This window comes from Festucalex cinctus, chromosome 3 (assembly GCF_051991245.1).
Source record: "Festucalex cinctus isolate MCC-2025b chromosome 3, RoL_Fcin_1.0, whole genome shotgun sequence".
Classification (NCBI taxonomy): domain Eukaryota; kingdom Metazoa; phylum Chordata; class Actinopteri; order Syngnathiformes; family Syngnathidae; genus Festucalex; species Festucalex cinctus.
Window position 1 is genome coordinate 31,114,535 of NC_135413.1, and position 14,346 is coordinate 31,128,880.

General features: G+C 39.5%; 1 protein-coding gene across 1 annotated transcript in view; it reads right to left on the reverse strand.

Annotated features, from left to right (window-relative positions):
* The window catches only part of map1ab (microtubule-associated protein 1Ab), a 37,506-nt gene that overhangs the window by 18,351 nt on the left and 4,809 nt on the right, over positions 1-14,346 (reverse strand). The window lies entirely within an intron of this gene.

Below are 14,346 nucleotides of genomic sequence, written 5' to 3' on the forward strand. Positions count from 1 at the left end.
GCTCAAGACGGGAGAACAAGTTGGACACGGCAGCCGCGAAGACGCAGAACAAAAGTCGATCGAGTCAAAGTGAAGACAGGACAACAATTGATCCAGATTAGCTTAATCCCTTTATTTGGAGAAGATCATCTCTAATTGTGAAGGAGCAGGAGCACGACATTGTTGTCACTCTACCTGGTGGGGGGGGGGGGACACTTTTTCCTGATTTCCTGATTGATTGATTTTAGGCTACTGACGAAGAGAACTGTACAAATAAACCCAACTTCAAGATCATTTCATGATTATTTTGTTCCAGAAAGCGGTGGTCATAGTTCCATCGGTTGGTTCTAGCGAATCACTGCCCCACTTGGCCCTAATGCAAGCAGACTTTAACAACAAAGAAGGAAATCTGCACATGGATGTCCAAAAAATAATAATAATAATGTATTGGCTTCTTCCTGGGCCCAAACCACTCACTGCACATAGACATATAACGAACTAATTGACTGAATGACTCAATGCCAACTGACGAACCACCAACCACAAGCGGGTGTGTCGGGCGCATGGCGGAGTCAGCAAATTGGAGATGGAAGTGGGATCTCCTTTGGGGGCAGCTTGTTAAGAACCGAGCGCTGTTGACCCGCTGCTGCTCTTCACCAACACAAACATCGGCCAGCGCTCGATTTCCTCCAACAGACGTTTCCCGTCCGCAAATCGGCTATACGCATTAGCGCTCATTTCATCTCTTCCCATTTTGTTTTTGTTTTTGTTTTTTTTTGCTTCGTCACTCCCGGGAGACGATCCGAGTTTTCCGTGTGTTGCAACCAGCGCAAAATGTGGGCTGAGCAGCTTGTGCAGAAAATGTTGCAGAAAACCAGGAAGGCTCGATTCATTTATGCAAAAGGAGGACTGCAGAGGGGGAGAAAGAAGAAAACGTGTTCTGCTGCTTTTCATATCAAAAGACAGATTGTGGACCGTCTCGCATCTAACGCCTTCCTCGCCACTCCGGAGGGGGGGGGGAAAAACCCCACAAAAAAAAACAGTGAAACTCCTGAGGTGGAACTGAATCAATTCCAGCTTGTCAACTAGTTTCTTCAGATTCCCTCTATGAAGTCTCAATTGTTTGTAATTGTTTTGGTTGTGTGAATATAAATGATGACACCTATCATTAAAAAAATAAAAATAAATCGATTTACAATTTTGTTTTGGAGTGCTTTACTAGTACTACATGTTGAGTTTTTCTATTAACATGAGTGAAACATAACCACTGATCTATATATATGACTAGATAGCCAATAGGCCAAGACTTTTGAGGTCTCAAGGCCGCCATGTTGCTCCTCCCAAGAAACGTTTCTCGGCATACGATCCAATACATTTTACAGTATCAAAATTGGAGAACATTTGAGACAACACTTAGTAGAAACAACGTGATTTATGGTTTTAAATTTGTTAATCATAAATAAGACTTAAGGCACTTTACAATACATGTTTTAAATACATGTATAAATTATATGCTGAATGATGTTTAGCACAGTAGTCTGCTCGCAAGGTGGGAGGAACAAGATGGCCGCCCTGTGACTTCAACGGCTTGCACTGGCTTGTATGGGCTATCGGCTATCCAGTCATATATACAGGTCAGTGAACAGAACGGTTGGAAAAACAACTGCTTTTCACGTTTGTAGCTCATAGGGATTCTCAAAGTCTTGGCTCCCTCTAGTGGTTGGCAGAAGAATCACTAAATTTAATACTAATAAAAAAGGCAATGTAATACATTTTTACTTTTCATGTAGACTCATTCTGTCTTTTTTTTTTTTTTTTTTTTTTTTTTTTAACCGTTCTATATTAAATACAATAATAAAGTTGAAACTGCATAAATTCTTTTGTGAGGTCAAAGATGTCAGGGACAACTCGGGAGAATGTCAAACAAGTGAAAAACGTCAAATATGATCATGAATACGCTGCCAAAAACAACAACAACAACAACACAGCCATTCATTTGTGCATGTGTCCAAAACGTTCCCTTGGAGTCGGCTCGTGAGTAAAGGATGCCTCTTTCCTGTTATCGGGTTGTCAAAGTGCTACTAAAAAAAAAAAAAAGTGTTTCGAAATCAAATTTCAGCATGAAGTCTTATCTTAAGCGTGCAGGTAGCGGCTCAGTGACGCACAAGCGTCTCCCTCCACTGGAGACAGAAAAAAGGGGAGAAAAAAAAAAAAAAAAGCAGCTGATGGAAGCCCGCTTCAAAAAAAAAAGGAAACTTTGCTAGCAAAAGTCGTCCGGCGCCGCTTAAAAACTGCTGCACTGGACAGATAATGACGACACTGTGTGAACATGTTTGTTTATTCTTTAAAGTTTTATGCGAGCTTATTTGTTTTTATTTATTTGTTTAGGTTGACTTATTTTTACATGTCTACATTTAACTCGTTGACTCCATTTTCACTGAAGCTCTCGGCTGTTTTACTGGATTTTGACTGATTTTGCAAGGCCCACAGAATATTGTGTTAAAATAAGAATCCTACCAAAAGAAAGATTTGAGTGTCTTCTTTCATCAGGAGAAGAAAGAAAAAAGTATGTTTCCATCTGTTTCCGTTTTACAGCAATTAGCATTAGAATAAGTTTCATCTTTATTTACAAATCTGTTTTAAACAGTGGGGAAATCAGCTTGTTTGCAACTTTGTTGATCTCTTATACTCTGCTGCCACCTGCTGGCCGTTCATTGCTTCAAGCGTTCTCCTCAGTTCAGAGGTTGCATCAAAGACTTCTGTATGATCTAGCATAAAAAAAAATGTAAAATAAAAAAAACATGTATAAATACGTCTTTGGGAGGATGGTAATATTTAAAATAGAACGTATCTATACGTTTTTGGGAGCAAATGAGTTAAAAATGTTTTATTATTTTTAAAGTTGTTAATTTAACTCATTTGCTCCCAAAACTTATAAATACGTTCTGTTTTAAATGTCCCCAAAGACGTATTTATACGTTTTGTTTTGTTTTTTAATGCTAAAACATACAAAAAGCTTTGATGTGGCCTCTCTACTGCAGAAAACGGGTGAAGCAATGGTAGTAATTACATAAACAGCCAGCAGGTGGCAGCAGAGTATAAGAGATCAACCAGTGCCATATTGTAAAAAAAACGCGATTCCCCCCCCACAGTTCTAAACAGATTTGTGAATAATGATGAAGCTTAGCTATATTCTAATGCTAATTTCTGCAAAATAGAAAGTTAGAAATATATATTTTTTTCCTTGATGAAAGAAGAGACTTTAATTTTTGATAGCAATAGAACACAATATTTTGCGGGCCTTGCAAAATCAGTCACAATCCAGTAAAACAGCCGGGAGTGAAAGGGGGTTGCTTTTGTGAAAATGGCTGCCAGTGAATGAGTTCATTATATTTAAGACAGATGTGTTTATTTTATTTTATATTTAGGTTTGCTTATTGTCACACAAAACAAAAAAATAATTGATGTTAAGAATGTTTGCTCTTTTTACATTTACAACAATTAAGAATGTTTTTATTATGAAATGCTTATTATTCAATATGTGCATGCATGGACAGCGTTTTGTTTACACTTGGAACTGTTGATCTAGCTGCTATTTAAACACATAATCGTGATTAAAAATGTGCTGGTCCATGACAAACGATTTGGTCTCAAGTTGGCGAGCCGTCAAAACCGTACGAACGTTTAGCCGCGCAAAGAAAAGAGCTTTAATAAGACGACTTAATGAAGTACGTTAACGAGGCGGTCCTGGAAGAGTCGCGAGGGTCTCGCCGCTTAAGCTCCTTAGACATATTAGATGGGATGGAGTGTGTGCGTGCGTGTGCGTGTTTCCGTGAAGATGATCCCAATCAATGGACCTCATCTAAATGAGCCGTCGGCCGTGTCATGTGATTCCCGGCGTACGGCGAGCCGCCGCCGGCTAATCTCCGAGTCGGCACGCCTCAGTTGTCGCCACAGTAAGCTGCAAATTCCTTCGGGACGCACGGCTAATCTACCCGCTGGAAGTCAAAACAAAAACAACAGAAATGACTTTCACCACTTTCTGGGCAGACGTTGTGCTTATAAAAATGATGGGACCTAAAACGCCTCCTTGAGGAACACCGCTGAAAATTGTGGCAAAATTGCAGGGTTGTTATAGGTTTGGAATTTTCATTTTACTTAGTTTTGATTTTCCAGCCATCCATTTTCTTAACCGCTTGCTCCTCACAAGGGTCGCGGGGGGTGCTGGAGCCTATCCCAGCTGGCTTCGTTTTTATTTTAATTTAGTTAGTTTTAGTTAGTTTTCAGTACAGTTCTGTTCGTTTTTATTATACATCCATCCATCTATTTTCTTAACCAGTTTTCCTCACAAGGGTCACGGGAGGTGCTGGAGCCTATCCCAGCTGTCTAAGTTTTTATTTTGTTTTTATTTTAATTTAGTTAGTTTTAGTTAGTTTTCAGTACAGTTCTGTTCGTTTTTATTATACATCCATCCATCTATTTTCTTAACCGCTTTTCCTCACAAGGGTCGGGGGTGCTGGAGCCTATCCCAGATGGCTTCGGGCAGTAGGTGGGGTACACCCTGAACTGGTTGCCAGCCAATCCAGGGTAGTTTTGATTAGTTTTAGTTATTTAAAAAATAAAAATGTTTCGATTAGTTTTTATTAGTTTCTGTACAAGTTTTACTTAAAAAAAAAAAGGTGTATTACTTGTGACCAATATTTAAAAAACATCATAGTAAAAAGAGAAAAGTAACACATTTCTTACCTAATGTTGCATTTTGGCGCAGTTAAATGAAAAAGTATTTGATCTGAGCCACTGGAGCCAAAAGTCAAGCATGAAAATGGTCTCCTATAGAGTGACATCATCTGAAGGTGCTTTTTTATTGGCTACTGCTAGATGACATCACGTGCGAGTGACACATTTTCAAACATCAACAAAGGCTCATGTACTAAATTATTAACCAAAGACTAAATTGAAGGACATTTTTTGCGATAATTATAGTTAGTTTTAGTTAGCTTTGTAAACATAAAATGTAGTTTCAGTTGTTTTTTTTTACTTGACTCATTGAGCCATTTTCAACAGTCAAAAGTTCATAGTTTGTCTAGAATTAATGTGATAACTTCATTCTTTTTCATGTACAATTAGTACCTTTAAAAAGTAATTGTTCTACTTGCTCTCAACTGATGATGACATCATCTGTGCTGAAGTAGGTAACAACCACTCATGGCTCAGTTTACTGACCAAACCAGAAAACAGGTGAGTCATGATTGGCCTCAGCACTTCCTCAGCACAGGTGATGTCATCATCAGTCGACAGCAAGTAGAAAAAATGTACTAATTGCTAAAAAAAAAAAAATTTCAATGAGTCAAATATCCCTTTAAAGCATTTCTGTTTTTACTTTATTTCGTTAACGAAAATATTTCTTGAATTTTAGTTTTTTTTTGTCTCTTCGCATCTAGAACAGACTCCACGCTGCTGGCAAGACTTCTTCTATTATTTGAAGTGTGTCTGGGGAAATTTATTGTCAATTTGTGTGGTCAAGGCATGGACCTAAAAAGCTTCCCTGAGGAACTCCAGTTAAAATTGCAACTGAATGTTACTTGAAATGTTAGTGTTTCTACTACTGCATATTAAACTCTACTCTACTCTACTCTACTCTACTCTACTCTACTCTACTCTACTCTAAGCGATGTCTCGATCCCGATCACATGATTGGAAACATGGTCCCGATCACGTCATTTTCAACTGATCGGTATCAGGAGAAAATGATCGGCGTTTTCATTCTTGGCAATTTATTATTATTATTATTATTATTATTATTACTACTATTATTATTATTTTAGGGGCTACAAAGCAACAAAATCATCCAGTGGTAACCATATTGCCAAACGAAACGTTTTATTTATTTTTACTTATTATTTTGTGCACTTCTGATGGCACCCCCCCCCAAAAAAAATTGTTGGGATGGTATGGTATTGTAAAAAAAAAAAAAAAAAAAAAAAACGGTTAGCACCTCCTATCCTTAATACTTTACCGAGGAAAAATGTGATCGGTACATCCCTATATACGATACGATACGATACGATACGATACGCTACGCTACGCTACGCTACGCTACGATACGATACGATACGATACGATACGATACGATACGATACGATACGATACGATACGATACGATACGATACGATACGATACTAGACTAGACTAGACTAGACTAGACTAGACTATATGTGTACAAAAGTATTTGGACACGTGTAGTTCCAGTCTTCTGAGAAGACTTTACAAGAATTTGGAGTCTGAGTTCGAGTTCAGCCTAAAAGTGTTTGGTGGATTTCATTTTTCCTTTTATTATGTCATACTAGCCTTTCTTCTTATTATTATTTTTACAATACTGTGCTATTTTCTATTTGGTGCAGGGCTGGAATGGATTAATGGCATTTTAATGTATTCCATGGGGGGGTGGGGGGGATTTGATATACAAGTGAATTGAGTTATGAGTCAAGAAATTAAATTATACTGTAATTGCCGCTATACTGTAAATATGAAAACAACACAGGAGAAACAAACACGACACACACGAATGCACAAGTTTTGCTGAGTCACTACACCACCCATTGATGTTGCTCAGATTGATAACTAACTGATGTTTTTCCATATCTAGTGCACGCGCGCGTGCGCGCACGCACACACACAGAGTGAAGGTGGTTCCACTGCAGTGAGGCGCCATCAGCACCACCGGCATGAATGAATCATCAAAAAAAGAAGCATGCAGCACCCCATGCAGCCACACAACCTGCGTGGTCACCAAATGACGCCATCCCATCATAAAAGACAGCAGCAGCATGCATGCCAATTCGTAACCATGACAACGACCCTGCAGCCACCAGCTTGCTAGTGCTTTAAGAGACGACTTTTTTTTTTTTTTTTTTTGTCAGGGGGTCATTGGGTTCGTATTACAGAACCTGCGCCATCTCGCTTTTTTTTTTTTTTTTTGCGGTGGTGCTTCAAAGAAGGGGGGGGGGGAGTTGTGGGGGCGTGTCTATTTGTCCATCTAACCTTAAGCAAGGTGGACGAGTCAATCGGCTGCAGCATTTAATCCCGTTACTTTGGATCAAGCCGTTGGACTGTTGCCTCATCTCATGTCAAGTCACATTTTACTGACTCGAGCCTGCCCTCGATCTTCACCACCACACGCAAACAAAATACAAATTAAAAAAAAGGTTTCGATGCGACAAGCTGTCCGTGTGACAGGTTGGAAAAAAACAACATCATCACAATATGCAAAATGTGAACAACAACAACAACAACAACAACACGTACCTTTGCGGTGGACGTGACACTTGAACGGAGAGTTGCGCGACTACGAGGAAGAGATGAGCGGCGATCGTGCGCGTGCGCGTGCGCGTGCGCGTGCGTCGACGGAGGAGGAGGAGGAGACTTGGCATATGCAGCGTGGCGGCGCCGCGATGCGATGCGGTGCGCGCCAGGATGCGGCAACGGCCGTCTGCAGACAGACCGTGCACAGTGCACAGTGCAGCGCGATGGGGGGGGGGGGGGGGGGGGGGGGGGGGGGGGGGGAGGGGGGCGTTAACTCATGGTGCGGCGCGCGTGCGTACGTGCGCGTAGCGGCGCACCAGCAATCTCCTGTCCCGTCGTGCGGTCACTTGTGGTGACGTCACACGCAGGGGGCAGCCGCCGTTCATGGGCGAGGACGAAGGTGACGGTCAAGGTAGAATTAAAGGGTATTATAAAAAATGTTTTATAGGGGTAATCATATGTAAAATAATCATAATAATAGTAGTAAGAATACATATAAATACAAGGATACTATTTATTAAATTCAAAAAATAATAATAATAATTAATTATAAAATAAATAATAAAAAAAATAAATAAAAACAATTAAAAATAAATACAAAATGTACATTAAAAAAATTCAAAAATAAAATTAATTAAAAAATTAAATTATTTTAAAAAAAAAAGAAGAAATTGATTTTGGTGGGAAAAAAAATCTGTTGCTGTTTTTTTTTTTTTTAAAGTTAAATATATGAAGCAGTAAAGTTTAGTTGATAAATGAATAACAACGAATATATAGTACACTAAAAAGAGTGGCGTTTAAAAAAAATGTTTGTTTCGAGGGTTTAAAGTGCTTTTAGGACATTTTGAAAACCTCGACTTACACCAAGCTGCCGGCAGAGGGCGCAAAAGATCGGTGGATCTTCCCAACGTTAACTCATCATAACCACGTGTTGTTGTTGTTTTTCTTTAAATAATACCTAAACATTCATGACCTTATTAATGACAAATCAATTGGCTATATTATATAACATTTGATATGATTAGATTACATGTTGATTTTTGTGAAATGTGGGGTTGTGAAGCATTTGAAGACTTTATGTGATTATGAAGAGCTTTATAATATCCTTGACTTGTCTATTAAATATTGTCCCTATGTGGGTTTGAATTATCAACGTTGACAGTTGCGAACTACTTAACCTACTTCAAATAAAAAGTTGATGACACAAAATATTCAGCATACAATACTGCTCGTTTAAAATGGCATAATTACTGCAATTGGTCAGAATGAAAGTTTGTTTCAGCCGGGCGCAGCTTTTGATTGGTCGAACAGTCCCGAGAGTACTAAGTATAGTACGCCAAAGTATAGCCATAACGCTATCAACATTTAGAGCTAACCATCCCTTCATTCTTTTTTTTTCTTGGGCCAGTAAAAGCCACTTGAAACGAAAGTGGTTTGGCTTTACTTTCCAATTCAAGTTTTCTCTTCTGTGATTGGTTGATTGGGATGAAGAGTTGATACTTCACAGCCACCGTACTTGTATGACACTGATTGTTTTAAAGTATACTTTAAGTCAAAATGTCACTTTACAACCATAATAATGATAATAATAATGTTTGATTTCGCCTGAAAATATCAGGGATGGTTTTATTCAAGAATATTGTGCATTTGACTGTGTTATATATCAAGTGTTTGGATTCACAAACCACAAATGTAATCTTATTATTAATATGCTAATTGGTCTGTAAATGATTTATTTACTACAAATAATGCATGTTTGTCCAATTATGTATGCCAGTGAGGTATGACAGGCCGAATAAAAAAATGTGTTCTTCCACTAGGTGGCAATTAACCCGTGTATATCCACATAATGTGTTTGTTTGCTTGTTTAGAGGTAATAATCCGACAAAAACACACATTTCTCAGACAGCTTAGTTAATTGATCTGATTGGTTGTGGCTAGACATGTGGGTAACAGGACTGACATGGAATTATCTGATTGGCTGTTGACTAGATAAAGAGATTAAAGATTCCTGACATCACATAGCTTCTGACATCACATAGCGTCTTACCAGTCGAAACTAGATGCCGATTACATCAGTTCAAAACAGACACTTGACCTCACGGTCATGACCCAAACATAACGCTTGCATGACCCTAGTCATGACAGTAAGTATAACCCTTACATGACCCTAGTCATGACAGTAAACATAACCCTTGCATGACCCTAGTCATGACAGTAAGCATAACCCTTGCATGACCCTAGTCATGACAGTAAGCATAACCCTTGCATGACCCTAGTCATGACAGTAAGCATAACCCTTGCATGACCCTAGTCATGACAGTAAGCATAACCCTTGCATGACCCTAGTCATGACAGTAAGCATAACCCTTGCATGATCCGAGTCATGACAGTAAGCATAACCCTTGCATGACCCTAGTCATGACAGTAAGCATAACCCTTGCATGATCCTAGTCATGACAGTAAGCATAACCCTTGCATGACCCTAGTCATGACAGTAAACATAACCCTTGCATGACAGTAAGCATAACCCTTGCATGACCCTAGTCATGACAAATATGTGCCTTGGCTCATAAAGGTTGGGAAAAATCTTCATTATTTTTGCTAAATAAAGTAAAGCAAAGAATATGAACTCTCCTTATGATGCTGGCAATTGGAAGACTTGGGATCAATATTAACACTTTGCATAATTAAACACTCATCTCTCGTTAATAATACATGACCCATTGAAGCACTCCGGAAGAACGCACACGCCCACCTGACAGTTGACCAAATACAGTCCAGTTCCTTCCTGAGACATGTTTGACTATATTTCAACATGCAACGTATTCAACAATGAGTGCAAGAAAACAACTTTTGGGAATTGACGAGAAAAACAAAATTTGTCTTGTCTGACGTGGCCCTGCTGTTTTATTTTTTTGCAGTGTGAATGCAATTTATCCATTTGAATGAAGCGAGAATGAAAATGTGTTTGTGCAGCAGATGGCTTAAGACGACTACAACCCGCACAAGCCTCGGGCAAGCAGGCTATAAAAGGGAAAATACTGACACGGTTTGTTTCTTCAAACATGCGCAAAACACAACAAAAAGTGCTGAGACGCCTGTGGAACAATTAGATGATCAATCAGAGGTTGGACTTGAACAGTAATTTGCTCTTGGAAAATTACTTTTTTTATGTTTGCCGTGTCTCTATCACCATATAAAAAGTCTACACACCCCTGCCGGGTTTTTGTGATATAAAAGAACTGAGACTGAGATGAATTGGTTAAAAACTTGTCCTGGCATTTTAATGTGACCTTTGACTTGTAGGATACAATTAGAAAAAAAAAGAAAAAAAGATTGAGATGGGAAGTAAAAATAATAACTGAATGGTTGCAGAAGTCTACACACCCTCTTACAATTGGCTAGGGCTGCTACAAATGATTCTTTTGAAAACTGACTAGTCACAGACTATTTTTGTGATTAGTCGACTAATCAGCACAACAATACTTTTTTTTTTTTTTTTTTTTGTCATCGTCACCATTGTACCTGCAGTTTTTGCTTCTTTAGTGTTTTTGGTGAAATGCTCCAAAACCTTCACGCTCTTGCCGGCGGTTAGCCGTGATACCGTTTTTATGATTACATATCAACTACTACCATATTCAATACCACTTTTTTTTTTTTTTAAGACCAATACAAGTATGAGTACTCAACTCTTGAGTAGTCACTGATACCAAGTGTGGATACCACTAGTTGTTTTTATAAATCAAATTTCCACCCAAAAAACAACAGATAATTTTAAAGAAAGTCCTACAGTCATAGCATTTTCCTTAAAATTGTCTGAAACTGGTGGCACGGTAGTCGAGTGGTTAGCACGTCCGCTTCCCAGTTCTGAGGTCTCCGGTTCGAGTCCAGGCTCGGACCTTCCTGGGTGGAGTTTGCATGTTCTCCCCGTGCCCGCGTGGGTCTTCTCCGGGTACTCCGGGTACTCCGGTCTCCTCCCACATTCCAAAGACATGCATGGCAGGTTAATTGGGCGCTCCGAATTGTCCCGTCGGTGTGCTTGTGCGTGTGGATGGTTGTTCGTCTCTGTGTGCCCTGCGATTGGTTGGCAACCAGTCCAGGGTGTCCCCCGCCTACTGCCCAGAGCCAGCTGAGATAGGCGCCAGCAGCCCCCGCGACCCTTGTGAGGAATAAGCGGTGAAGAAAATGGATGGATGGATTGTCTGAAACTAATGGCATTTTTTCAATTGTTGACATTTCTATTTTCTAGTTCCTGTTCATAAAATAGCCACAAGAGGGCAGCTGATACCTTGAAATAGGGCCTGGTGTCGGGACTCGCCGGCCCGAAACTACTGCAAATGTTCGTCAAAGGCAGGTAGGAAAGTTCAGAGGCACTTTTGAGAGAAAATCAACAAAAATGAAACCACAAAGCCGATTATTAAATTGCCAATCATTTTGATTTTCGACATACAGTAATTGTAAAGTCGATTGATGTTGAAATTCATAGATGTGGCTGTGTTCAGAATAGACCAATCACCTTGGCCGGAATTTGAACGCCAAGGGAGTGGTTAAAGCTCGCCGGGCTTTCTTTTCATCTCAGACTCACGCACGCACGCGCGCGCCTCTTGGAATGTGCGCTGCGACAAAAGGTGAAGCAAACAAGCAGACCTGCTGTGTCACTTGGCAGCGGAGGGTCAGGACAGGAAACGTTACGCAGCAAAATTCAACCGGCGGGTTTTGCTTTACTGCCTGGTCAGCAGCGTCGATGACAAACAACTAGCTAGCATCACAACTACTAGCTAACTACTAATATTCAAATATTGAATTAGCAGAGATAGTAACAAAACTCACTTCAGCATATACTGCATAAAATGGACTTGTGAATTCTATCGGCGTCGACTGCATGTGTTAATATTCAACTTCCAGTCACACACAAACAATCGAACTGCAGTTGATGTCAAGCTGCTTATCGTTGATGTTGTGTTGCCCACAAAGTGGACGTCAATCTGAAACATTTCTTGACAATAATATGTTGATGTGACCTCACTCGTCTAAACATGACATTTTGGTGAATATTACATTTGTGGAAGATGAGTTATGAAGCAAAATCCAGCCGCTTTGAGTCATCTCAGGTCGCAGCCATTTTGCCAGTTTGTTGTCGACTGAAGATGACATCACAGTCGCTCAGGGTTCAGGAAACGACCAATCGCGTCTCACCTGTTATCTGAAACTGCGCAACATTGATGTCATCTTCAGTCAACAGCAAGTGACAAAATGGCCACCCCCTGAGAGGGATAAAAACGGCTGGATTTTGCTTCATAACTCCACAAATGTAATATTAAACAGAATAGCATATTTATACTAGTGGGGCTGCATATAATATATTGTCCAAAAAAAAATGGGGGTGGGGGGGTCGTTGACTTCCGCTTTTAATGAAGCCAGCTGGGACTACAAGAATGTCCCTGATGTCATTCAATTTACAACGTCTTTGAGTAGCGGCTGCGCAAGCCTTCATGGCGGGAAACGATATCGGTAAAAGGCTCAGCTGTCGAGCTGAGCAACGCGATCCCGACATCGGGGAAAAGAAAGCGTATCATGGAACCGGCGCAGCTTAAGAGTGATGACAACACGTTAGCGTAGCCGCTACTTGATATCATCCCTCCTAACAATCCTCACAAGCGTGTGCAAGTGTTGCAGTGGATGGCATACATTTGGTCTATGGTGGATATATTTGTTGACTTGTTGATGACATCACCGTATCTACCTACTTTTCTATCTTCCTACCCAACCTATCCGTATTACTATAACTTACCATTAGCAGTATCCACCTAGCCACTCGCCTACTTAATCTCATACAGCACCTACCTAACCTAAAAGTGATTTTCCTATTTTTACTAGATTTTCCTTATGTACTCTCATGCAGCTGTTGTCACCATGGGACCCACTTTTTTTTTTTTTTTTTTGCTGCATAATCACAACCATTTTTATAGACGCTAACTCATTCATTCTCAGTCCCAATGAGAAGCAACCATTTACGAAGGTGGCAAATTTGTTGATTACACGTCAGGGTTCTTCTCAACTATTCTTGACACGTTCTCTGTACATTCTCAAACAGTCTTAATGTTTTTTTTCTTGTCACAAGGAAATTTTGAATATGTTCTTGAAGCGTTCTTTCACGGTCAAGTTCTCAACTATTGTCAACTATTTTTGAAACGTTCTCTCAACATTCTCAAACAGTTAAGATTTTTTCTTGTGGCAAGAACATTTTGTACATGTTCTTGAAGCGTTCTTTCAAGGTCTCAACTATTCTCAACTATTCTTAAAATGTTCTCTGAACATTCTCAAACAGTCTTAATGTTTTTTTCTTGTTGCAAGGAAATTTTGAACGTGTTCTTGAAGCGTTCTTTCGAGGTCTCGAGTTCTCAACTATTCTTAACTATTTTTGAAAGGTTCTCTGAACAGTCAAACAGTCTTATTTTTTTTTTCTTGTGGCAAGAACATTTTGTACATGTTCTTGAAGGGTTCCTTCAAGGTCTCAACTAGTCTTAAAATGTTCTCTGAACATTCTCAAACAGTCTTAATGGTTTTTTTTTTTAACATGTTCTTGCGACAAGAAAAATGTCATTAAGACTGTTGGAGACTGTTCAGAGAACATTTAGAGAATAGTTGAGACCTTGAAAGAATCCTGGTGTGAAATCAACATTTGCTACCTTCGCAAATGTTGATATGTGTATATAATTTAGTGTTGTTCCGATACCGTTTTTTGGCTCCCGATACCAATACCAATACCCAGTTTTGGAGTATCGGCCGATACCGATACCATACCGATACTTAAGGTTTTATTTCCTCAACATGAAAAAGCTGTCCTGCTATTGGTTCAGAGCATTCAAGGGCCAATAGGATATCTTAGATCGGATGGAAAAACAAACAAACAAACAAACAAAAAACATCTCAGCGCCCAAAATCAGTCAAATTTCACACATCATTAACGACATACCATTCATTCTGGTCATCTAAAAATAGATTTTGCTACATGTATTTTTTTTATAATAATATTTCATTTTCATTTGAATGATTTAATTT